Raw genomic sequence first — 26641 nt, forward strand, 5'->3', positions numbered from 1 at the left:
TAAGAAAGCAAAGTGAAATATAAAACCCTCTCGCATTGCGCGTCCCACCATGTTTCTGGTCTATGTTTTAAGTGGTTAGGTACTGACTTTATTGTGCTGTACTGCCTATGGAGCTTAGCTAGGGTTGCCAACCTACAGATACTAATAAATAGTTACATATGCTGAGCAAACAATAGTTGAGAAAACATACAGCACTGGCTCATAAGAACAACTAGCAAGTTATAATTACAATCACTTTTACTCAAAATTCAGTATAGAAATACTACAAAAATACTACAAAAAAAGGGGGGGAATAAATGTGAAGCCACACAGCCGGTTACATCACCGGAATAATTCAACAAGTACAAATACCCAGTTCAACCAACTGAAAAGAAAAGTCCAATTCCTCTTGTTCTTGTAATCCACAACTTCTGATGAGATTCAAGGAGAATTCACGTGTAAATCAGTTCATCAAAGTAACATCTTCTACGCTGATATTCAATGTAACGAAAAATGGTGGCAAAAAGAAGCTCAAAATCCAACTCCGATGGTTTCAAAAGTCAAAAATGCCAAATCATAAAAATTCATAAAAATTCAGTGACAAGTTGAAAATCAGTGACAAAACGACACTTCCGGATACGTGTTCGTTTCGCTCAAAAGCTTCATCAGTTGTTATAATTATATAGGGTCAAAGACCTCCTGCAGACCAGCAGACCAAACGCGTGTCTCACCTCGATTGAGGGCTGCGTAGAAGATGTTACTTTGATGAACTGATTTACACGTGAATTCTCCTTGAATCTCATCAGAAGTTGTGGATTACAAGAACAAGAGGAATTGGACTTTTCTTTTCAGTTGGTTGAACTGGGTATTTGTACTTGTTGAATTATTCCGGTGATGTAACCGGCTGTGTGGCTTCACATTTATTCCCCCCTTTTTTTTGTAGTATTTTTGTAGTATTTCTATACTGAATTTTGAGTAAAAGTGATTGTAATTATAACTTGCTAGTTGTTCTTATGAGCCAGTGCTGTATGTTTTCTCAACCTACAGATACTAGCTGGAGATCTCCTGCTATTACAACTGATCTCCAGCCAATAGAGATCAGTTCCCCTAGAGAAAATGGCCGCTTTGGCAATTGGACTCTTTGGCATTGAAGTCCCTCCCATCCCCAAACCCCACCCTCCTCAGGCTACGCCCCAAAAACCTCCCGCTGGTGGTGAAGAGGGACCTGGCAACCCTAAGTTTAGCCTTTCTGTCTCTTACACAGTTACAGAAAGAGCACCATCACGTACAATTTGATCTGATAATACCGAGGAGCATTAAATAGATAAATGAATAAAAGACCACCTCAGTAGGCTAATGCTATTACTTGGTTAAGCTGATGGATATATACATATGTATTCCACACTTATACGTACATATATATCATTTATACTAGAGGAAGAATGTATTTCTAGATTATCCAAATTGGTTGTCACTCTTTTCTTTTTATTAGAACAGAATAGTTCTGTGTAAAGAACACCTTTCGCCATTGTATGTCAGAGAATCAAGACCTTTGTTGTTAGCATGCAGAAGCAACATAGCCAAAAATGGAGCTTAGTCTGATGGAAAGAGAGGGACCATTTATGCTTGGTAAATAGCAGCGTGTTCCAGACTGAAGTGCCCCACATTTTTTTTTCTGAACCGTCATTCCAGCTGTCACTGCGAAGCCGGCACATACCTGCTTAGCATTTCTTAAGAGCCCCTCTAACGCAACCTGTTGTATTTGCTCCGCCACCGCATTGAAGCATTCACTGAAGGAACCATGAAAAATCACAGCCGCAGCTTAGCTATGCAAACGAGGATTGCTAATGGCTATGCAAACAAAGGAACGAAGGAGCAGGTGAGTGGGGGGTGGAATTTGTTTGACTTTCTCCTCTTGCATGGGGACCATGAATAGTCATTTTAAAGGGTGGATTTCAAAAAGCAGCTTTGAGCGAGCATCAAAATCGACCCTGCATAAATGGCCAGGGACTGGATGAACATGTAAATGTATTCTGGTGAGAACTTGCTGTTAAAGCAAAGAGTAAATCAATCCAGCTTTCTAAACAAATATTTCACTATCATATATATATCCTTCTCCATTAGCAGGAATGAGTGGAAATGGTTCTAGTTAAGCCACTCTGCCTAGCAGAATCACATCATGAAACCATCATGCCTTTGGCCTCAGCTATAAGGCATGTTTGGTAATTTTTGATACAAGCAAGAGAAACCAAGGACTAAATTAGTATCCCAGAATGTCTGAGGTTTTGCCTTTTCCTCTCTCTCCAAGTGGCAAATGAAAAGCAAAGCATTGTGGAATAATCCACAATGCACCTGTTTTCGATGAAAAATGATCTGTTGGTTTTAGGTTCTTTAGAAAGCGCCACTTCATTTCTTCCCACTGTAGCGTGGCCAGGAGAGGTTAGCCAAATTTCTGAGAGAGGGTGAGTTTTGGAAACATTCTTTCTGTTGTAGAATTGGAAGGGATCCTGTAGGCTATCTAGTCCAACATCCTGCTCAGTGTAGAAAATAAGAACGTAAGAAGAATCCTGCTGGATCAGACCAGTGGTCCATCTAGACCAGCATGCTGTTTCACCCAGTGGCCAGCCAGTTGCCTCAGAGAGCCTACAAACAAGGCACAAAGGCCAAGTCATTCCCCCAATGTAGGGTTGCCAACTTCCAGGTGGCGGCTGGAGATCTCTTGCTATTACAACTGATCTCCAGCCAATAGAGATCAGTTCACCTGGAGAAAATGGCTGCTTCGGCAATTGGACTCTATGGCATTGAAGTCCCCCCTTCCCCAAACCCCACCCTCCTCAGGCTCTGTCCCAAAACCGCCTCCCGGTGGCAAAGAGGGACCTGGCAACCCTACCCCAATGTTGCCTTCTAGCACTGGTATTCAGAGGTTTTCTGCATCTGAACATGGAGGTTCCCTTCAGTCACCATGGCTAGTAGCTACTCATAGATCTAACCCTCATTAATTTGTCTTATCCCCTTTTAGAGCCCTCTGTGCTTGTATTCATCACTACATCCTCTGGCAGTGAATTCCACATTTTGATCACTCATGGAGTAAAGAAGTATTTCTTTTTGTCTGTCCTGAATCTGTTGCCCATCAACTACATTGGGTGCACCCACATTCTAGCATTTTGGAAGAAAGAGAAAAGGCAATGGGAAAGCACTTTTGTTCGTCTCTTGCCATGAAAATCCTATGGGGTCGCCATAAATTGGCTGTCAGAAAGCCCTACTGCATTGTTTATTGAATGTCCCATCCTATTGATTACATAGTGTTACACTGTGTAATGTACCTTGGCCCTGACCTGGATAGCACCAGGCTAGCCTGGTCTCGTCAGATCTCAGAAGTTAAGCAGGGTCAACTCTGGCAAGTGTTTGGATGGGAGACCTCCAAGGCAGAGGTGGTAGAAATGCCGGTAGGACACACAGACAGGAGAGGCAGTGAGAAAGGCCTAAAAGAAACAAAACGTGCTGAGTTAGCACTGTAAAGGCACACGTTGACAACCAGGAGAAATTGTAACAAAGTACTAGAAGAGGAACAGGAGGAGATAGGGTTGCCAACCTCCAGGTACTAGCTGGAGGTCTCCTGCTATTACAACTGATCTCCAGCTGGCAGAAATCAGTTCACCTGGAGAAAATGGCTGCTGGGAATGAGGGCGGGCTATAAATGTAATAGATAAATAAATAAATAAAAAATAATCTGGCAGTTGTAATTCCAGGAAAACACCAGACCCCACTTAGAAGCAACCAAAATGATCAGGGGACTAGAGGAACTGCCCTATGAGGAGCAGTTAAAACTCTTAGGGCTGTTTAGCTTCGAAAGAATATGGTTAAGGGGAGACATGATAGAGGTCTATAAAATTATGCATGGTGTGGAGAGATTGGACAGGGAGAAGCTTTTCTTCTTCTCTCATAATACTAGAACGTGGGGTCATCTGCTGAAGCTGGAGGGCAAGAGATTCAAAACTGATAAAAGGAAGTATTTCTTCACACAATGCATAGTTAAATTGTGGAACTCCCTGCCCCAGGATGAGATGGCTGCCAACTTGGAAGGTTTTAAGAGGGGTGGACATATTCAGGTAGATAGGGTTATCCATGGCTACTAGTAAAAATGGATACTAGTCATGCCTATTATTTTGGGTGCGGTGGAACACAGGCAGGATGGTGCTGCTGCAGCCATCTTGTTTGGGGGCTTCCTAGAGGCACCTGGTTGGCCACTGTGTGAACAGACTGCTGGACTTGATGGGCCTTGGTCTGATCCAGCATGGCCTTTCTTATGTTCTTATGTTAAGTTGGCAACCCTAAGAGGGAGAAGAGCAGTATGTCTACGGACTGTGCTCTCCCTCCGTTGTCCATATGGCACAGGGCAGCTGCCCGCGGCAGTTATTTCTGGCTTCCCTGAACAAGGCCATTGACTTGGCAAAGCAGTGCTCATCCAAGCACCCCCCACCAGTACGCTTTCTTTCTAAAAGATTAGAATAAGGGATGGTCCCACACTAGTCAAAACGTAATGAAAGGAGCACCACTTCAGCACACAGTCACAACAGGGGTTCCAGACAGCATCGTCATCCACCTTTTGTTCCCCTGTTCTTTCCCTGTCACGATGACACTTTCTAGGAACCGTTTTGCTGCTTTTGTTTAAAATTTTGCTTTTGTGTGGAATACAAGTGCAATCTCTGTGGTGTGTGGATGGTCTTCCCAATATTATTTAATCATGTTCTCAGGATGATGTGTGCTGTCAAACTCTTAAGAGCTTGCTGCAGCTTCCTTCCTGCCTGCCTGCCTGCCTGTCTTTTGCTACTATTACACCATTCTGAATTGCTGTTATAGCTATATTTCTGTGTGATCTTTGGTAAGCCCCCCCCCCACTCCTTGACAGTAGAGATCACAGGAAAATTCAGCAGCGATTGGAAATTATCTTATGCATATGTCTGGTAAATTATGTATAACTAGAAATGAAAATGCTTAGTTATAATGCTATACGAGAAATGTATATAATAGAATTTAGTGAATATAAACAAGTTCATATATGATTATAAAGCAGAATGATTTAATAGTGGTTAGTTTTGTTATGTAAGTTTAAAGCACTTGTACCGTGAGAGTGAAAGATTGAATAAAAAGCAGTGCCTTTAATGTTATAAAGTAATAACAGCATATTATAGGGAAAATAACAAGAGGGAGACAAAACTTTGTATGTTCACCCAGTTAAAGCTTGTTTTTGTATATTTTAGATCTTGTGCGTGTATTATGTTGTCTGTGTTTTCTTTTTTCATTTCTGTTTTGTTTTATATGATCTGAAGAGAAACCAGAGCATTTTGTTTGTTATGTATCTTATGTTTGTTTGTATTCTTATAGTTATGAAATAAAAATTTAATTCAAAAAAAGAAAGAAAATTCAGCAGTGAAGGAGTGATAGGCGGTCATGGCATAATAGCACTAATCAGCTCAAATGAGGCTCTCTAGAGCCCCAAATTTTAAATGTCAGCCGAGCATTAAATACATGGTTGCCCCGGTAGCCTATTTAACTAAACTAGAATTTAACAACAGCAGAAGGGCATTTACCTTGGCAAGGTGCGCGCAACACTTCCTTCTGCCGTGCTGGTCGGGAGATTCAAAAAGTTTCCATAGATTCTGTTTATGCTCGATAGGGGAGGTGGAAACTATGGAGTGCATGCTTCTGAGATGTCCATATTACAAGGAGGCCAGATCAAAATATCTCCAGCCAGTGTTAGTTGGATCTCTTGATGAATCTGATGCGGCTACACTGGAATATCTGATGTCTGATTGAAACCACTGGGTATCCAAACAAGTAGCTAGATTCTGTCTTGGGATATGTAAGACACGGGGAAACGATATTAAAGCTTATGCGGAGTTCTAAACCCATTTGACTAGCTCTAATGTTCACATAGCTGTTTTTCTGTTGTATTGAACTATCGTTGCTTTAATGATGTTTTAACTTTGTAATACTGATCAAGGACCGCAATAAATTATGTGTGGTCACTATACCTCCACTAATGTTGGTGAACAAAAAGGAAGCATCTTCATGATCATAACGTGACAAACCCTCCTATGTCGATGGGCAAACTCAGGAGGGGAATGTTTTCAGTGGCGCAATAGTCACCAACATGTGGCTCCTCCGTTCTAATTTTGCATGTAGGCGGAACAGCAACAGTTTGATTGAGGAGAAGAGCTGCAGTGTAGATCCATCCTAAAACCGCCCGACCTTTAGAGAGCAAGCGAGTAAAATTATTGGTGATGGAGAGTCGCTCTTGTTAGTCTGCAATGTCAATCAATTTGAAATTGGATTTTACAGCTGTGGGACTAGTGAATGTCCCAGGTGCTGCCTCTCGATATTATTTGCTGGGTCTGTCATCTGTCAATCAAAGTGATTTCTTTTCTGGAGTCTTGTAGAACATGCCGTTTGCAGTTTCTCTTTCTCTTTGCCTCAAAAGTAAATAGAGGCTCGGTTTGTTTCACTCACAGCAGATGGCAGCAGCAGTAAGTATTCTTTTATAGTGACGGTGTGCGCACACATTTCTTTAGAGTATATTTTCTTCTCAGTGGATATTAATTAATCAGGTAGAGGAGATGGCCCTGCCCCAACTCCCGACCTGCCTCTTGGGGGCTTTTGCCTTTGTACCTGCTCCTCCCCATGCCAGTTATATATCTAATTATACTCCACATAGATTTTTTAAACTATGCTCCGTATTACCAGATTTTTCCAGAGGAAACCCTAACAGTTAAACTATGGGTTTTTTTAATGTTTGCACTGCAAATGTAGTAGAACTGTCTGTCAATCAGTCTGTCTGTCTTTCTCTGCATTTCCATTTAGCTGTTTCTCAAGATTATGTTGCTTCATATTGATTATTTTTTTAATACATATGGCAGAATGTTAACCTGGAGGTACTCATTTTCTAGAGCAGGGGTGGGGAACGTCAGGCCCGGGGGCCGTTTAAGGCCCGCAAAATCATTTGGTCTGGCCCTTCATGGGCCCTGGCAGATCTCTAGCTCAAAAGGATCTAAGACTGGCAATCAGCCCCCTCCCGGGGACAGGAATAGCCTCTATTCAAGGCAGACGTGAGTTTGTTTTGCCAAGAAAAAGAACCTTTCCCCCCCCTTGCAGAAGAGTCGTTAGCTATGGAGCTTCTAGGACCGCCCAAGAAACTGTGTTAACCCTTTCCCACCCGGGCTATGGAGAAACGTATTCCCTCTGTACTACAAGAGAGCTGGGGGCGAAAGTGGCGACAATGGAGGGGTTAAAAGGGGCAGGGGCAGAATGCGTGGGGGGGAGTTCTTAGCCAGTGTGTCCTCATTTCACCCCTGCAGGCGGAGGTAGCAGGAGCCGGCTGTAGAATCCGGCCCCAACCATGCGGGCAGGAGCAACCCCGGCATGTGGCTGGACTGCTATGCCCAGCTGGTGCAACAGACCATCCTGTGCCACCAGGTGGGTGAGTGCGCCACCGATTGGATGCCTGCCTGCTTGCCCGTGCTGGGGAGGGGGTCATCTGGGGCAGCTGCCTGCTTGGGGCTTGGTCGGCTAATTTTTAAGTTGATAATTTTGTATGGCCCACAAATGATGTTATAAATATCCAAATGGCCCTTGGCAGAAAAAAGGTTCCCCACCCCTGTTCTAGATCATGTGTGCAGAAGGCTTTTCAGCCCAGACAGATATAGTGGTGCATACATGGTGTAAAGTACGTAGCATCTGTAAGGCTACCAGTGTAGTGTAAGGTTGAGATCCAGAGACATAAGCACAGACATGTGTCTTCAGTTAGAAAGTGCTTCTGCTCATAGAGAGAGAGAGAAGAATGGTGAATTAGTTTCCTCCCAAGGTCAGCTGTCTCATGTGTCCATTGACTTTGTGGTCATTTCTCAGAAGACATGGGCGACTGACGCTGAAAGGAGATCAGAAAAGCCCCTATGCACTAGGGGAATACTGTGCATAGTATTTGCTCAGGGAAGATGGAAGAGTTGGGTTAACAGAGGAATGGGAAGACCCAGACACGGCGAGGGCTGGCAGCGAGGTCATCCCTAATGGAGGGAAAACTCATGCATAACTCCAAGGAACAGCCGATTCAGACTGGGGGCGAACGTGAGTGAAAGTACCCATGCATAAACGACCCATGTTACAGTAATCTAGCCTCAGGTTTACTTAAACTTGGATCAGCATGGCCAGATCTGCCACCCGAAAATAGGGAGCCAGCTTCCTAACTAAATGAATCTGGGGGAAAAAACATTTTTCACTGTTGCAGGTACCTGTTTCTCTAGTAGGAGACCAGTATCTCACAAGGCTTCCAGGCTGGTAACAGAATTTTTCAGCGAAACCTCCACTCCACTGATGGTGGGGAGTACATTTCAAACAGCAGCCCTTCCAGCCAGCATCTCATCTGTTATATCTGAACTGAGAAAATATGAAGATTTGTTACCGCTAGTAATAAGCCGGTGGATGTGCTGACTTATTTTTTTTATCAAAGTTGAAATCAAGCCAGCTTGATATGCCGCCACTTGCAGATCACTGCGGAGCTCCGTAATGAGGCTTGTAAAAATCGGCGCATAACAGGTGCTCTGACGTTCCTTCATCCCTTTTGTGTGTGAACTGAAGTCAAAATATCACACCAATGGGCCACTTTTCAAAGGAGGCCTTTTTATGCTTAAAAAAAAAAAACTTCAAATAATTTTTTTAAAGCTGTAGTATGCTTATCTCTGGGGTTAATATGCATACCTGTGTGAAATACTCTCAGCCTAACCTGCTTCACAGGGATGTTGTGAGGATAAAATGGAGGTGAGGAGAACAATGTAAGTTACTTTGGGTCTGCCCATTGGCAAGAAAGATGGGATATGAGTTTGGGGTCCTGGTTCAGGCAGGCACCAAAAGCGAGGAACCCAAAGAGATGCCAACTAGGTCAGATCTGATGTCGCCTTGGATCGGAGCCTGGATGAAAGGGGCAGCATTGCGTCTCCTGTGCCACCAACAGAAGATCCTAAAATATATGGGAGCAGATGGTCAGGATGGCCTGTTCCTTGGATATTGAGGTCTCCACGGCCGAGCTCTGTCTGAAGGACAAGATCCCAGGTCGTCTGTACTCAGATTATCCAGGAGTCATAGTATTCCCCTTCCTCCCAGGCCTGATGGAAGGGGTCCAGGAAGTCTGGAAGAAACCAGCTTTGGTCTCCACATCTTCTAAGCATGTAGAAGGCTTCTATACATATGGTTTCATTGGTTACATTTTTGCAATTATTAAACAATTCTTCTTGGTTTGCAGTTCTTGACCTCAAGGATGCTTATTTTCATGTCTCTATTCATGAACAACAATGAAAATATCTCTGTTTTTGCTATGGCACAGCAGTATACCAATACAGAGAGTTGCCATTTGGCCCAACGCACCAAAGGTCTGATTCAGTAGAAGGCAGCTTCATGTGTTAATGTGTACCCTGCTGCGAGTTCTTCTCATGCTGTAGTATGAGCGAGAAGCGCCGGCCGCTCAGGAGGAACTGAGGAGAAGTTGCGCAGCAACGTCGGGACATGTGACCGCCTTGGGTGGGAACGGATGTCCGGTGGCGACGTGCTGCACCCCCTAATGGTGGAATTATGAAAAGAACCCAGTCGGCAGACCTGCACATGCGCAGTCCCAATGTGTGCCTGCACAGAAGACCTCGATGAACATCAGTTACAGGTAAGTGAAACCTGCTTTTCTGTTTTACTGTTTTAGTTGTGAGCTGCCTTGAGTAAATCTGGAGAGGCATCATACAAATGTTCTAAATAAATAGATAAACACTAATCTGTGCCAAATTACTTCAGTTTTAAGATGATTGAATTCAGTGGGCTGAGAGCGAAGCAGTTTTGCATAGGGTTGCATTTTCAGTGCCTTACCCCTTTTTTCTCAGACAATCGTGATCTCTTGGAGCATTTCCAGCAGCTCAGCAGAATCTTGGTCAAAAAGGAAATAATCCAATCCACTGGGCATGTTCTTCCCTGGCATATGTACCCATTCCTCCTAGGCAAAGAACAGAAGGGTCATGCCAGGGCCTTCACGTGATGCAGGAAGAAGCCCTGAGGTTTAGGAGCTAATCTGCTGTTTCAGAATAGAGGACACTTGGCAGCATGCCGGCCTGAGCTTCAGGTGCTGTGAGCTCGGGATTACTGTATCTTATTCGGGGTGTCTCCATCTGCAGCATGGGAAAGATCCTTGCATGTCTCCCATGGGTGTGAGGCGAGACATTTATTAATGTGTAAGGAGCTTGCGAAGCCTCACATCAAAGGTGCTATTCAAATGCAAAGCATTAGTATTCAGTTAACAGTAAAGGAGGGCTTTCTTTTTCTAATATTAGCTCTGAGGAGAAGCGCACCGTGTCATTGCTGGATGAAACCTGAAAGAGGCAACAACAACAAAATTTGCCAGACGTCAGGTTTCATAACAGGCATGAAACTCAACCAAAGGCTAAACAATGGAAGACTTAGCAGAGCTTGCCAGCCTGTGCCTTATATTTTCCAGGATGACATTGAGGTAAACCAGCTGGGTTTCGGGGTAAGGGAGGAAAGAAGAAGAGGAAGAAGAAGAGTTGGTTTTTATATGTCCACTTTCTCTACCACTTAAGGGAGAATCAAACCGGCTTACAATCACCTTCCCTTCCCTTCCCCACAACAGACACCTGTGAGGTAGGTGGGGCTGAGAGAGTGTGACTAACCCAGGGTCACCCAGCTGTCTTTATGTGTAGGAGTGGAGAAACAAATCCAGTTCACCAGATTAGCGTCCGCTGCTCATGTGGAGGAGTGGGGAATCAAACCAGGTTCTCCAGATCAGAGTCCACCGCTCTTAACCACTACACCACGCTGGTGGAACTGAATTGAAATGGTTTCTTTTATTGTGCCCTTCCCGATCAATTTTGGCCCATATTTTTTTGGGGAGGGCAGAAACTCTTAAGGCATAAGGCAAGATTGAGGGCACCACCATAATGAGCAGCCTTGGAACCTAAGTGGGAAGACGATTCAACAGGCAAGGGGAGGGCTTTTCCATTTCTAACTAAAGCAAGGAATTGTTATATACAACCGACAGATCGTCATGTCTGGAGCCCAACAAATAATCCTTCAGAGGCCCAAAATGATACGAGTTATCTACCACAGCAAGATCTCTTTCCTAGTCAGCCACCTCCCACTCATACAATGTTGGTCTACATGTAAACTTGGGGGAGGGGTTTTGTCTCAGTTTGCACCACTTTGCACTTTCCCATAGGTTGTCTGTTCACCCAACCTGAGGAAACCTCTAGGCACTCTTCCCAATCACCTTTGGTTTTCACCACCTTCAATAAATCGGCGCCTACAAATTTGGCCTTTTCACTGTTCACCGCTGATTCCAGATGCATTCAGACATCAGAATAAATTGTCCTTTGGGCAACAAATCCTAATTTGTCTGTAAACCAATTTCAGTTGGATGAAAATTACAAATCCGCATTTTCTGCGTAAACCGTTGTTTATCTGCTTCCGGTCTCTCTGCCATCTCCTAATAGAGAGAACATCCTCCCTAGACTTCCCTCTGTGAGACCAGGAAGCCGCAAAGGGGCACCATGGCTCAACAAACTGTGCTTCCTGAGTTCAGGTATGTGCTTCCTGAGTTCAGGTAAAACCCGCTACATACTCCATTTGAAATTCCCAACCAACAACCCCAGTGTGTTTGAAGCCTGACCTCACAACTAACCAGGGTTTGACCACAGTATATAAACCACAACTGTTGTTTTTTTAATATTTATTGTCTAAACCAGGCTTGCCAACCTCCAAGTGGGACTTGGAGTTCTTCTGGGATTACACTGGATTTCCACACCACAGAGATCAGTTCCCCTGGAGGAAATGACAGCTTCGGAGGGAGACTCTATTGTATCACATCGCTGCTGAGCTCTCTCTTCTCACCAAACTCAACCATCCTCAGTGACTGCACCTAAATCTCCAGGAGTTTCCCAAGCTGGAGCTGGCAACCTTATGCTGGTTTTTTTTTTAACATAGAGAAGCGAACTGTCCTGCTTTGTTTGACTAAGAGAGCCATTGCATCCTCTGCATTTCAATGGCCTAAAACGCATGGTCCCTTAGCCCCCTTTCTTCCCCTTTACAGCCAGGATAAAATGAACCCGGGCTGGGGGTGGGGTGGGAGGAAACTGTACGCATTACCTTGAATGATCCGGGGCGAAGCTGTGTGCTGATCCGTCCATGAAAACAGAAAATGCGGGAGACGCATACTTCCTGGCAAGTCAGCAACGCCCCCGGTGATTGGTCATTTCAAAAAGCGAAGAGGTCACGAGGGGAGGGGTTTGGAGTTGGGTGGGTCGTTGTGATGCAGGAAGACTCAGCCCGTGTTTATCTGAGACAAGCCAGGGATAACAGTTTGACTCGTGAATTACAAAAACTGGGTTCGTTTGGCGTCGAGACAGGGCTGAGCCAACAGCAAATAAGGTCCCGTCCGTTCGCGAAGATTTGATCCTGGGTGAAACAGGGCATGAACAGGGAAGAAAGAGGGCTAAGGGACCATGCGTTTTAGACCAATGTTGAATATTGTGAGTAGGGTCCAGAACAAAATAGTTTTTAGTTACTGTGGCAAGGGAAATGCTCCTCCCTCCCCAATGAAAGCAGTTCCAGTAAATGTTGGCCCAAGGGAAAGAGGGCAGACTACTCCCTTGTCAGGCAAAGAGATTCAGTACCTGGGGGGACAAAACAGAAAATCTTACCCAGTACCCAGAATGAGGCATGCCTTAGGGCGTTGATACATATCTTGGTGGGAAATGAATCAATGTCTTCTGAGAAAATGTCCTCTTGTCTAAATTTCCAAATGTCTTCAATCCTGGAGAGTGACAGCAGTGACTTTTCCACGCCAGTCATAGCTGAAGCAGTCTTAAGTGGAGATAAGGACTTCGGATCTCAAATGAAACCACCAACCTGTGAGCCAGTACTGGAACGTAATGAGATTCGGTGAGAATTTAGGTGCCAGATTTCTGAAATGCAGTTAGACAAAATATGAGGTTTCGATTCTGGCTTCTGAAAGCCAGGGTGGCAGTCAATCTCTGATAAGGATCTCCTCTGTTACATTTTTGTCCCGCCCTTTTCCCAAGGAGCTCAGGGTGGGTTTTCTCTCACTTTGCCCTCACAGCAACCCTGTGAGGTAGGTTAGGCGGAAAACAAGTGACCGGGTCATCCAGTAACTTTCAAGGCAGAGTGAGGATTTTGGTCCAGGACTCCCTCATCCTATGCCGTAAGTATTACAAAATGCTGGTTGTCACATCACTTTTGCTGTTTTGTTTGGACATAGGGTTGCCAGGTCCCTCTTCGTCATCGGCGGGTGATTTGGGGGGCGGAGCTTGAGGGCAGGGTTTGGGGAGGGGAGGGACCCTAATCCCATAGAGTCCAATGGCTAAAGCGGCCATTTTCTCCAGAGGAACTGATCTCTATCGGCTGGAGATCAGTTGTAACAGCAGGAGATCTGCTATTACCTGGAGGTTGGCAAGCCTATTTGGATACTACAAATGTTTTGAAATTTATTGAGGGAGAGGTTGAAAGCTAAGACAAGAATGGGACTTTTGGGCTTGCTTCCATTTCACCCCATCTCCTCACCACATTATTCCATGAACAATCTGCGTGTGTCCCCCCACCCATGTGAAATGGTGTCCTTCAATAAAGGTTTCTTTGTGCGTCAATCAAACGTAGCGCATGTAGAGAAGGAGCTTGTATCAGCTAAACAGGCACAAGTGAGGAAATGTAGGCTCCGCTGTCATAAATGATGATTAAGCAGTGAGTTTCTTTGTGCGTTGTTGGAAGCGCCTGGAGAGGAGCTCCGCGGATCTCTAATGCTGCAGGCAACGGGAGGCATTTCCTTGTGATGGTCCTTGAAAGCCTTAGTTTCTGCTTCTCTGTTCAAAGGAGAAGCTTCGGCTCGGCGTCTGGCTGGTGCAGATGGGCACCGTGCCATCCCAAGTCAGTGGAACGGTGCCCATTCCTCTGACAAGGATCTAGCCCACTGTCTCGTCTGTTATGAAAGACTGAAGGCTGTAAAAACGGTTGTGTAATGATTTAATGTAAGCTGGCTTTGTGCGATCGGTGTATTGCAAATTCCATGCTGAATTTCCTAGCTGTACCATGGTGAGTTTGAGGAGTCGATAATCCAGGTCAGGTTTAGCAAATCAGTTCAGTGTTCAGTCTCCGTATTGCAGTTGTGGTGAACGCTTGAGGCAGCTAGAGAACAAGCCCGCAACAGGTTCTACTGGTTTGGATCAGTGGTCCATTTAGTCCAGCATCCTGTTTATCACAGTGGCCAGCTGGGTTTTCCACAAGGGCCCACAGTGGGTGAAAAGAGGGCAAAGCAATCCACCAATTCTGCCCCCCCCCAGTCGCTTATGCATGGGGTTTTACCTGACTTTTGTTGTTCGCTGGACCCACACTTTCCTGTTGGGAATCTATGCACCAGCAGTTTCCAAGCTCGAATCAAGACGAATCAAGAAGCATTTGAGTCCCTGCCCCGTGAAATGCTGCTTTGTAATTAGCTGTAGTGAGAGAAAAGTGCCCCCCCCCGGAAATCCAATCACCGCATAAAAAAGCATTTTAAGAACAAAAACAAAAACAGAGCTATCTGAAAGGAACGGGGAAACCTAAGCCTCATTTTTTAAAGCCTCTCTTCTGCTCAGAAAGAACTCCGAGGAAGCAGGAAGCATTTGAACCCCCTCCCCTTGACACACTGCTTTGTAATTGGCTGTACTGCTTGCTGTGAGCGAAACCAAGCTTCCGTGTCCCGCGCTTTGCCTTATGCAAGGGGATTTCACCCAGGCTGAGCTCAGGGGAGTTGGAAGAATTAGGTTAATAGAGGAACGGGAAGACCCAGGATTTGTGAGGGCTGGCATCGAGGTCATCTCTAATGGACGGAAAACTCATGCATAACACCAAGGAACAACCGAGACAGACGGGGGGTGAACATGAAAGTACACATGTATAAACAACCTCAGAAGTATACTGGCTGTGAACATGGAGGTCTCATTTAGCTCTCGTGGCTAATGGCCATCGATAGATCTACCCCCCACAAATTTGTCTCATCCCTCTTGAAAGCCATCTAAGCTAGAGACCATCCCTACATCCCCTGGCAGGGAGTTCCAAAAGTTAACCATGCATTGTGTGAAGAAATACTTTATTTTGTCTGTCCTGAATTTACTGCCCATCAACTTCTTCAAGTGCTCCAAACTTCTGGCAATTTTTGGAGGAGGAGGAAAAGTTATCTGCATCTACTGTCATAATTGTCGGCTGAGTTAGAATCATAGAGTTGGAAGGGGTCATCTAGGCCATCTAGTCCAACCCCCTGCTCAATGCAGGATCAGCCTAGAGCATCCCTGACAAATGTTTGTCCAGCCTCTGCTTAAAGACTGCCAGTGAGGGGGAGCTCACCACCTCCCTTGTTACATCTCTCTCTGGGCGAAAACGCATGGTCGCTTTAGCCTCCTTTATTCCCTGCTTCAGCCAGGATTCAGCTAGGATCGAACGCAGTTCGGCGAAAATGCATGCGTTCGATCCTGGCTGAAACAGGGAATGTTTCAGCGACCACGCGTTTTCGCCCTCTCTCTCTCTCTTTTTAGCTCACCTCAGAAAGTCCATACCAGATTGATGGAGTATAAACTACATTTTGTTGAGCATCAGTCTGAAAAAACAAGAGTTTATATTTTATTTTTAAAAAGCGTGTTCTGTAGCTGTCTACAAGAGCACTCGGTGTAATTTGACACTAAACGACACATATCTAAAATGTTTCCCAAAAAAGGGGCAAAAACTTTGGGAGTGGCAGTTCATGAAATTAGGAGCTAATTTCACTAAATAACCAGCTGAGGCATCATGCGTATGGTTTACGTTTCATAGTGGGGGACTACACATTGCCTTAAGTAAAAAAAAGGCTAATGTCTAACTTAGGCTAATAGTGCTGGTAATAGAAATCTGCCATTAGCTTCTTGTGAATCAGACCTTATGATATTTTGAATAGTTAACATCAAAGTTTTGATTGTAGGTTAATAAATTCAGTTTTCCAATATAACTACAACCCTGAATGGTATACATCTCAGCACAGTGGTAGCAAAAATTGAAGCTAGGGTCCTTTTGGGTGGCTTGTGTGTGCGAGTGGCAGGGGGTAACGATCATTAAAGATTATTACTATATAGCACATCTTCACCCTCCTTCCCGAACCTAGCATTGTTTCTTTAAAGCAAGGATTCTAAAAGGATGTACCACCACAGGTGGTGTTTCATCCTTTTACAGTGCATTCCTAAGGAGAGTTACTCCAGTCTGTCCACTGCAATGAATGGGCCTAGACTGGAGTAACTCTCCTTAGGAATGCACTGTTACAATCCTTGCTTTAAAGATAGAGCAGATTCTCATTTGACAATGTGGAGCAAGGCAGGAAGACTTTGCATAGCATCAGTTCCCCAGATATGGGGACATCATCATGGGGAGGGAATTCCCTTGAGGCAACCCACACCACAGGCTGATGGGGGCAGCAGAATCCCTGTAGTATTGCCTTGCTTCAGATAGCACCGGCCCACGCTGGACCTCTGATTGGAATGATGGAGCATTAAGATGCCCGTATCTGATACAAACAGGACTCCCTAGTAGTTGTATGCCTACCAGAGGGTCTCTGCATGAACCGCTCTGAACCTTCTCTACAATTGAGACAACACTGGACACATGGCAGCACTTTCTCTTGTCTGGCTTACTCTGAAGTTGGTTGTGTCCCCCCTCCCCCCTGTGCAAGCTGCTCTCTCGCTTTCTTCTATCAGACAGTACAGAAAATCCCCGGCATCTCCAGTTAAAGGGACTAGGCAAGTAGGTGATGTGAAAGACCCCTGCCTGAGACCCTGGAGTGCCGCTGCCAGTCTGAGTAGACAATACTGACTTTGATGGACCCAGGGTCTGATTCAGTATAAGACAGCTTCATGTATTCATGTGTTCGCCCTCCAGGCTGGGGGAGTCACCCAGATTTTTGCAGTAAACCATTGGTCTTCAACTGGTGTGCTAGGCATGGCATATCTCCTGCCTGCCACACAATCACTTTATCATAGTTCTAGGCCAGCAGATCATTACTAACCATAGCTAAAGTGTAGCCAACAAAATAAACCACAGTAGTCTTAACAATTGCTTCCTGAGTCATAATTTCCCAATAGATGGGTCTGATAACAATCATAAAGTTTGCTGTGCTTAGGGAAATGGAATGAGATGCAATCAGACTAATAAGGGCAAGAACAGTATAGTGATCGATAAACCCAAAACAAACCACAGTGGGTTGCAGATCACCACTTTCCTTTATGGATTAATATCAGATATTTTCTTCTGGAAGATCAAGTGGTACATAGAGATACAAACCAGGAGGCCATCTCTTAGTATCCTTCGCGGGAGGAGGGGGGAGGAAAGTGTACTGCCAGTTTTAACTCAGAATTAAAAATCAGCAATTGGGTAACATTAGAACGTGTATGGAAGAGGGCGATGACGTTTTGTTTGATCCGGAAAAACAGGGCAATCACAGTTTCTATTCCACTTTAAGCAATGAAGGTGTATGTAGTGCTAAAATTTCTGTATGTCTTCCTGTATGTAATTACATATTTACAGTTTCTCCAGCTACACATAACATTTGCCTCGTTCATATTACCAGCTCTAACACTGGTCAGAAGTATTTATTTGGGCTAGCCTTCTTGTTTTAACTTACGGCAAAGTCTCTAATCTCTGTATCACTGGGTTTTTAGCAGTTGCTTTGTCATTTTTTGCTCTCCCAACATTGCTGGGTCTGTGGACGCTTCTGGAATTTGGAGAGAGAGAGGAGTGGGCACCACCACAAAATGGCTGCCACTGGAGGTGGGACCAATCACAAAATGGCTGCCATGGGGGTAGTTATAAAATGTCGGGAGATTCCAAGCCGAGTATCTTCCTATTTTGATGGGGACAGCTATTTCCAAATGGGCACTTCCCGCAGACCCAAAGATGACATCTTCGAAGCGACTCCTGTTCTATAATAGAAGAAAGCCACAATTGTCTCTTTTCTTTGAGAAGAGGTGTTCTGGGGAAGAAGAAATGAGGCACCGTATGTGTCACGTTGGGGAATCGCTGCCTTTGCTTCAAAAAGTTTGTTCCCCTTCTGTTCACCTAAAAATGTTTTTGAAAAAATAATCACAGCTGAGATATGTAACTGTGAGTATAACAATGGAGGATGATTTCTCTTGAGTCCCACTTTCCTGCTGCAGCTCTTATAGTTCATGCCATATTGTTCTGAAAGGCTTCCAACTGACAGCAGAAAAGTGAGTGTTCTGGGGCTTACCTGATTGCCCGTTTCTGATATAGGAGGGGATGAGGCCGTGGAGGACGGCAGTGGCCACCTCTAGTGGTTCCTTGCAAGGCTCATGGCACCATCCCGGATGTCCGTGTGGTGCTGTTTGCCTTCCCTTCTGGGTTTTTCCTGGGCTGGCCAGCCTCAACCAATCAGCTTGCCTGTCGCCCATTCCAACGGGCCAATCAGCGGCTGACTTGCAGGATGGGCTTAGCATGCGGACCGCATGTCTGCGGTTTCCCCTCTGGTCCACCTGCTTAGTATATAAATAGCCCAGACTTGCCGCCTCTCTCAGTTGGCCTCTTGGCTTTGTCCTACTCTCTATCCCTCTTTTTTCGCGTTTGTAGCGGTTCTTTTATGTTATGTGTTTATTTGTCACAGCTTTATGGTGGTGTTGGCATGGGGTTGGAGTCCTTCTGGGCGGGGAAAGCAGCCTCGGTGCCCCTTTTTCCCATCTTGTGGGATCCCATTAAGGGATTTTGGAGGAGGCGTCAACAGGGGACATGCCCGGCTCAGGAGCTGTCAGGGCTGCCTCCTTCCAAGTGGCAGGGGACGTACCATATGCCTCAAGCCCAGGTAATTGCCCACATGCTGCCATCCCTGGCTACTTCCCAGCATTGGGCTGGGAGTGGGAAGTGGCTCATCGGTCAGCAGGCGGGCCAGCCGGTGCCTTGGGTCCAGCCTCTACGCCATGCCTATCCTGCTGTAACCAATAAAGTTGTTTTCACTCCAGCAATGGTGCCCTGGTTTGTTACATGGGTTGGGTCTGCCTCCTCTGCCCCTTACCCCCACCTGGCCCTGGGTCGGCAAGGGAAATGAGGGAAATCTCTTCCACAAACTTGTGTGTGTGTTAAGTGCCGTCAAGTCGCTTCCGACTCATGGCAACCCTATGAATCAATGTCCTCCAAAACGTCCAAAATATCCTATCTTTAACAGCCTTGCTCAGGTCTTGAAATTGAGGGCCGTGGCTTCCTTTATAGAGTCCATCCATCTCTTGTCGGGTCTTCCTCTTTTCCCGCTGCCCTCAACTTTTCCTAGCATGATTGTCTTCTCCAGTGACTCTTGTCTTCTCATAATGTGACCAAAGTACAATAGCTTGGTTTAGTCTTTGTAGCTTCTAGGGTCAGTTCAGGCTTGATTTGATCTATAACCCACAGATTGGTGGGGTTTTTTTTGCAATCTACGGTATCCATAACACTCTCCTCCAACACCACATTTCAAAGGAATCTACTTTTTTCCTATCCGCTTTCTTCCTGTCTACTTTCTTCCTATCTTCCACCCTTGTGTCTGCAGGGAAGTCACGTTCAGAAACAGCTGCAGTCCCTCCCCCCCCCTTCCACAAGCTTATTTTGCTTATGTATTGGTGCCTCATTTTTCCATAAAGCTGAAGAAAGTTTAGAAGTACCTTAAAAGTTCATTAAAAGAATGATAAAATTACACCTGTATCACCACCAATACAACACGCCGTCACATACAGTTCAGCCTAAAATATCAAACACAGCAGTAGATAATAGACATCCAGCAGGGAGAACCTAAACCAAGCTCTAGCAGCCATCATGTCAGCAGAAAGCCCTGGAAAAGAACATCGCCTAACAGGGCTTCCTGAAAGCCTCCAATGAAGGGTTCTACCACAACCTGGCACCCGCGAGGGCCGTGGTGTCTGCCAATGGGTTTCCTGGCAATCATTTGCTCCTTCCCAAAAGCATCTCTTCCCCAGAGCAGACCTGGCTTTCTTCCATCGCACTGAAGCAGAACGTGTTTCAGAAAAACCCAGAAGCCATCACCCTTGTGTCTGCAGGGAACTCACGTTCAGAAACAGCTGCATAACAGGATACTTGGCTTGCTACTTTCCAGTGTTTTGTGATTGGCCCCAGCATCCCATGGCAGCCATTTTGTGATCAGTCCCGGGCCGCAGAGCAGCCGCTTTGTGGTGGTGCCTACTTCCCATACTCAGATTTGATCAGGGGCCTGCAGACCAAGCCCTGTGAGGAAAAGCTGAGGGAGTTGGGAATGTTTAGTCTGGAGAAGAGGAAATTGAGGGGGGGACATGATTGCTCTTTTGAAGTATTTGAAGACTGTCACTTAGAGGAGGGCAGGGAGCTGTTCCTGTTGGCAGCAGAGGATAGGACTCGCAATAATGGGTTTAAATTGAGGGTGGAAAGGTACCAGCTGGATATTAGGAGAGAGAAAAATTACAGTAAGAGCTCAACAGTGGAATCAGCTTCCTAGGGAGGTGGTGAGCTCCCCCTCACTGGCAGTCTTTAAGCAGAGGCTGGACAATCACTTGTCAGGGTCCAGGGTGCTCTAGGCTGATCCTGCATTGACCAGGGGGTTGGACTAGATGGCCTGTACGGCCCCTTCTAACTCTATGATTTCTAAAAATGGCCACCAGCTCACCAAGATTGGAGACACCTGCCTATGTGCTTCTACTGGCAGGCCATTCCACCATGTAGGGGCATCTGTGGAGACAGCTCATGAGTGGGCCTCAGCAGCAAGCACCTCATAGGGCAAAGAAGTGACCAACGGGGTTTGTTATGTGGAATGCAGCGGGCACATGGGCTCATAGAGAGGCAATCCTACAGCTATGTGGGCCCTGGTGGTAAAGGGTTTTAAAAATAAACACCATTCTACCTAAGAATTGAGTCTGGGAGCAAATAGGCAGTCAATGTAGTTGATTCAACACTGGCACAATAGGTTCTTCTGAGTCCACAAAACCACACAATTATAGGGAATTGTGGCCTTGTAGCCTAGTTTAAAGGAAGCGATGCATTGATATTGTGGAAAGAGGCTCCCTCCGTATTCTGCTTCTGGCGGCATCAACATTTCCCCTGCTCCTCTACACCGCCCTCCTGCCAGCCACCAAACGGCATCCTCCATATGTTAGTCATCATTGTAGGCAACAATTAATTTCAAAATGGCAGCATCCACCTGAGTTGTTCATGTGCTGTCCAGTAGCTATCGTACAGTTCTCGGAGGGCAGCTTGGTAATGGATGTATGTGTGGGAGGTACCCATCTGGGTGAAGGTTGCCAGGACCAGCCCAGCAACCAGTGGGAAACTAGAAAGGGTGGGGGCACACGGGGTGACCATCAGCAACGGTGTGATTTCACCGCTGGCAAACATTTGAAGGGACGTCACGTCTCTCTAGGAATCAATGGAAATTCTTTAGTAAAACGGTGGAGTTTCCATCGATCCCTAGAAAGGTATGACATCACTTCCGGGTTTTCCCCAGAAGTGACATGAGCCCAACCATATCATAGAACAGCTAGATATGAGCACCTTAAAGGCCAGCACAATTTTCAGGATATAAGCTTTTGAGAATCAAAGCTCCCTTTGTCAGATATGAGCTTTGACTCTCGAAAGCTTATACCCTGAAAATTTTGTTGGCCTCTGAGGTGTCGCTGGACTTGAGTCTTAACTGTTCTACTGCAGACCTACATGACTACCCTCTGGAAGGATATCATATAACAGCCTCTGAATTTGGATTCCCATGCTAACATGCGATTCATTAATACCCACAGTTTCTGAAAGAGAAGCTATCTAAGACACTTCCCAGAATTTCCATAGATATCCAAGACCATGGACCACACAAACATACACACATGTATTTGCGTATGCATAAACCAGAAATGTGCAAAACCTCCTCCATTGTTTCTGTAGGAGTTACCACTTTTGTGGTCTTGGATATCAATGGAAATATAACAGCCACAATAGGAAATATTTTGGTTTGATTCTGTTTGTGCTGACACAGAAGTCCCCCCCCCCCCAATATCTGATTCTGACTGAAGCCAATATAGGTTTTGGTAACTAGCTTGGCACACCTGAACTACAGTTCCAGTTCAGATGGGAAAAAAATAGAATATTCATATGACTGTGCTGCTCATGGGATGAGGTGAGGATAAGGTGATCAAGAGCCTTGTGATAATGTAGCATTCCTAATCTTAGCATTCCTAGGTGGGAAATCATATTGGATAGGGAAAGCCTACAATGTGTAGACAGTGCCGGGAATCTGAGAAGGCAATCTCAGTTTAGGAAGGAACATTGGTGGGGGGGATAAAATAATTGCACTAGGTATTCCCAGTGATGTATTAAGAGTTTGAAAATGTTATAGAAGATACTGTTCGCACTTTCTATGTATTCCCACTGATGTATTAAGAGTTTGAAACTGTTATAAAAAATACTATTCGCACTTTGTTTGGCCCCTTTAGCTGTGAAGACGTCTTCCAACCATTTTTTAGTCGTGGCATCCAAAAACCCTTTTAAAGCGATGTTTTTTATAACATTTCCAAACTCTTGATACATCACTGGGAATACCTAGTGTGGTAACAGCCCCAGTTTACTGTTTGATATTCAGACATTAGGGCAGAGGTTCCCAAACTGTGCTCCGTGGAGCACTTGGTGCTCCGTGAAACATCTCCTAGTGCTCCACGAAGACATTGGGGGTTAACGCACTTTGTATTCCCAGCGATGTATTAAGAGTTTGAAAATGTTGTAAAAAACACCACTTTAAAAGGGTTTTTGGATACCACGGCTTATAAATAGTTGGAAGAAGTCTTCACAGCTAAAGGGGCCAAACAAAGTACGAACAGTATTTTTATAACGTTTTCAAACTCTGAATACATCGGTGGGAATACATAGAAAGTGCGAACAGTATTTTTTATAACATTTTCAATACATTGCTGGGAATACAAGTGCGGTACCAGCCATTGGAAAGAAAAATTCTCCTCTCATTTGGTTTAGTATATAAGTGCTAGGTGAAAGTTAGTGCTCCGTGTGAATTTCTCTCCTGAAAAGTGCTCCATGACTCAAAAAGTTTGGGAACCTCTGGTATTCAACACATGAACACATGAAGCTGCCTTATACTGAATCAGTCCCTTGGTCCATCAAAGTCAGTATTGTCTACTCAGACCGGCAGTGGCTTTCCAGGGTCTCGGGAAGGGGTCTTTCCCATCACCTGCTTGCCTAGTCCCTTTAATTGGAGATGCCCGGGATTGAACCTGGGACCTTCTGCATGCCAAGCAGATGCTCTACCACTGAGCCATGGCCCCTCCCCAATTGAGATTAAACTTTTATAAACAACACCTACCCATCTTCCGTGAGGTTTCCTTCCCTGGTTTCTTGGAGCTCTCCACTTCACTGCCTGAACACTGGGAGATGGCTGGACATTCGTCACTGCCTGGGACCCTTCATGCTTAACAACCCCAGGTGTAGCATGACTGTATGGTAAGGGCGCTCATTGTTACACAGAAGCTATGACACGGACCTCACAAAGGTGGTCTGGACTATACCACCTCAGACTGCAGGTGGGGAGGACTCACACTTGGGGGCTCCCACTCTTCTGCTTCAGGGGCCCGTGTACCAGGAAGCCTTTCCATTGCATTGCTTCTCCAAATCAGGCACGCACAAAAAAAGTTCCTTAGGAGGAGGAGATACCAGTGTCCACACCTTGGGTACCACCAATGAGGGTCAGCTCTAAGGTTCGGGGTGGGGTTTGTATGCAGAGTACAGGAATCAGCATAGATTCAGAAATAATGGAGTAACACGCACGCCTCCGTTTCCTGTTTGTTTTAGGAAATCCATCCGTCTCTGCCTGGTGGGTTGGGCCAGCACTGCTCCCAGCCGAAGAAAAAAATAATAATAAAGTGGCACAATAAGGCGGGTGGGGCGGCCACGATTGGAGACGCCCGCTGTGACCTCGGTAGCGCGAGGACACTGCTGTGCATTTTTGAGGCTACACCTATGCCCTTCTGTGCAAAACAAAATCCTCCCTTGTAAATAGAAAACTAGCCCTTTGGCAAGAAAGCTAGGCTAAATACTTCCTGAGTGACATGCTACTTTCTGTGTGCAAGTAATTTTTTTCTTTTTTTGGAGAGAGGAGTACTCATCCCAGTGTGGTGTAGTGGTTAGAGCGTCAGCCTAGGATCTGGGAGACCCAGCTTCGAATCCCCGTTGCCATGGAAGTTTGCTGGGTGATCTTTGGCCAGTCATACGCTCTCAGTCTAACCTACCTCACAAGGTAGGGTTGCCAGGTCCCCCTTGGCCAGTGGTGGGGGGTGGGGTAGGATTGTCAGCTCCAGGATGGGAAACTGCAGGAGATTTGGGGTTGGAGCTTGGGGAGGACAGGGGCCTTAGTGGGGTACGATGCCATGGAGTCCACACTCCAAAGCATCCATTTATCCAGGGGAACTGATCTCTGTAGTCGAGATGAGCTGTAATTCTGGGGAATTCCCAGGCCCCACCTAGAGCCAGAGTGCTGTAGTGGTTAAAAGCAGTGGTTTGGAGCAGTGGAGTCTGATCTGGAGAACCGGGTTTGATTCCCCCATTCCTCCACATGAGCGGCAGAGGCTAATCTGGTGAACTGGATTTGTTTCCCCGCTCCTACACACGAAGCCAGCTGGGTGACCTTGGGCAAGTCACAGCTCTGTTAGAGCCCTCTCAGCCCCACCTACCTCACAGGGTGTCTGTTGTGGGGAGGGGAAGGGAAGGTAATTGTAAGCTGGTTGGAGTCTCCCTTTACTGGTAGAGAAAGTTGGCATATAAAAACCAACTCTTCTTCTTCTTCAGGCTGGCATCCCTATTCACAGGGTTGTTGTGAGGATAAAAGGAGAAGAACGATGTCTGATGCCAGCCACTTGAGGTTCCCATTGGGGAAATAGGCAGGGTATAAATGATGTATTTTTTTAAAAAATAAATCCAGTGAGCCCCTACTTGCAGTCTGAAGTGGAGCAGTTGAGTTCCTGAAGTAGCCTTAGGGTTGCCGACTCTGTCTTAGGGAATTCCTGGATATTTGGGGGCAGTGTTTGGGGAGGGCAGAGTCTGTGGAGGCAAGGGAGCTCAGCTGGGATGTGATGCCATAAAGTCCAACCTCAAGAGCGACTGTCTTCTCCAGGTGAACTGTAGCCTGGAGATCAGTTGTCATTCTGGGAGAACTCCAGCCCCCCCCCCCCCACCTAAAGGTTGTCAACCCTAGCAGCAGGCCACTGTCCTGTTCATCTGGCCTTGAAAAGAGCAGAAGCCTGGACAAAACCAGATATGTATTAAGCATCCTCCTAGTCTGGTTCTGGCAACAGTCCTTTATGCTGAGCAAGTAATCTGTTTTTTTTTTTTTTTTTCTAAATGCGGTTCCGGTTCGGGTTGGAGCAAAGCTTTTCCGATGATGATTCCGATTCAGTTCCTGGATGGAGAAAAGCAAGGCTGGCTTTTCTCCATTCAGGAGAAACCGGTCCCAACGTGTCTAATGTTGCTGTTTGAGGTCTGCTTAGGCTGTTTGTATCTGCCCGCAAACATTTCGTGATGGGATGTGGTTTAGTTGCTTCCGACACATTCCAGAACACTATTTTATGTGACGTCTTTCTGTTTTAAAGTGCATGTCGTTTGAGAACCTGGTCCAGGAATCGGAGGAGCAAAGCACTTGGCTCTTCACCCTACTAGAATGGGTTTTCACATCACAGGCTCTAGTCAGATAGATTCAGCATGTTTTCATAGGGGAGGCTTAAATTACATTGGGGGCTTCTCTGCATGACTTATGGTAATTGATTGTTGTTAATATGGAAGAGAAAGGAGGGGAGAGACCTTTATAATGCAAATGAGCGTTCTGGTTTGACATTCCCTTTACAAATTGCTTAAGGCAAGGGCCCTTTAAAGTGGCCCTGGGTTCATATTTGGTGTTTAACAATTTGGGGAATGTGGTCACCCTCCTCCCTCAACTCTAGGGGTTCATTGAAAATGAAAACTCCAATTAGCGTTTGCACATTCCTTATAAATACCTTTTCTCTGTTCCTTTGTCTCAGCTGTGTTGACATTGTCAGTCCGTTTGGTGGGGGGAGATGTGACCTGGTTGTTTTTATCCTTTGCAAAAGCGCTTAGTATATTCAAATGTGTTTTATCAGTGTTATTACACTGCATATTGGGGGGAAATCAGCTTTAATAATTATCATGGTCACTATAAACAGCATAATTGGTTGTCACCATGGGGGGCAGCAAAATTCTCACCGTTTATGACCCATTCTCCTCCCCAATTGAAACGGATTATGCCGCTGTCATTACCCAAATGCCTAGGCCATTATCTCATTGGAATATCTACATTTATTTACATTATGTCATTTGGATTTGGTCACTTTTCTATACAGCTTGCCAGTAGCTTTTGAAGTGTATATTTATACTATATAGTTGCTATAAACATTTATTTATTTGGTAAATTCTCAGCCTACCCTGTCTCTAGAGAGCTTAGGGAATGTGCATAGGGTTGCCAACCTCCAGGTACTAGCTGGAGATCTCCTGCTATTACAACTGATCTCCAGCTTGGCTTACCAGGCCT

This window comes from Euleptes europaea, chromosome 10, assembly GCF_029931775.1.
Source record: "Euleptes europaea isolate rEulEur1 chromosome 10, rEulEur1.hap1, whole genome shotgun sequence".
Taxonomy (NCBI): domain Eukaryota; kingdom Metazoa; phylum Chordata; class Lepidosauria; order Squamata; family Sphaerodactylidae; genus Euleptes; species Euleptes europaea.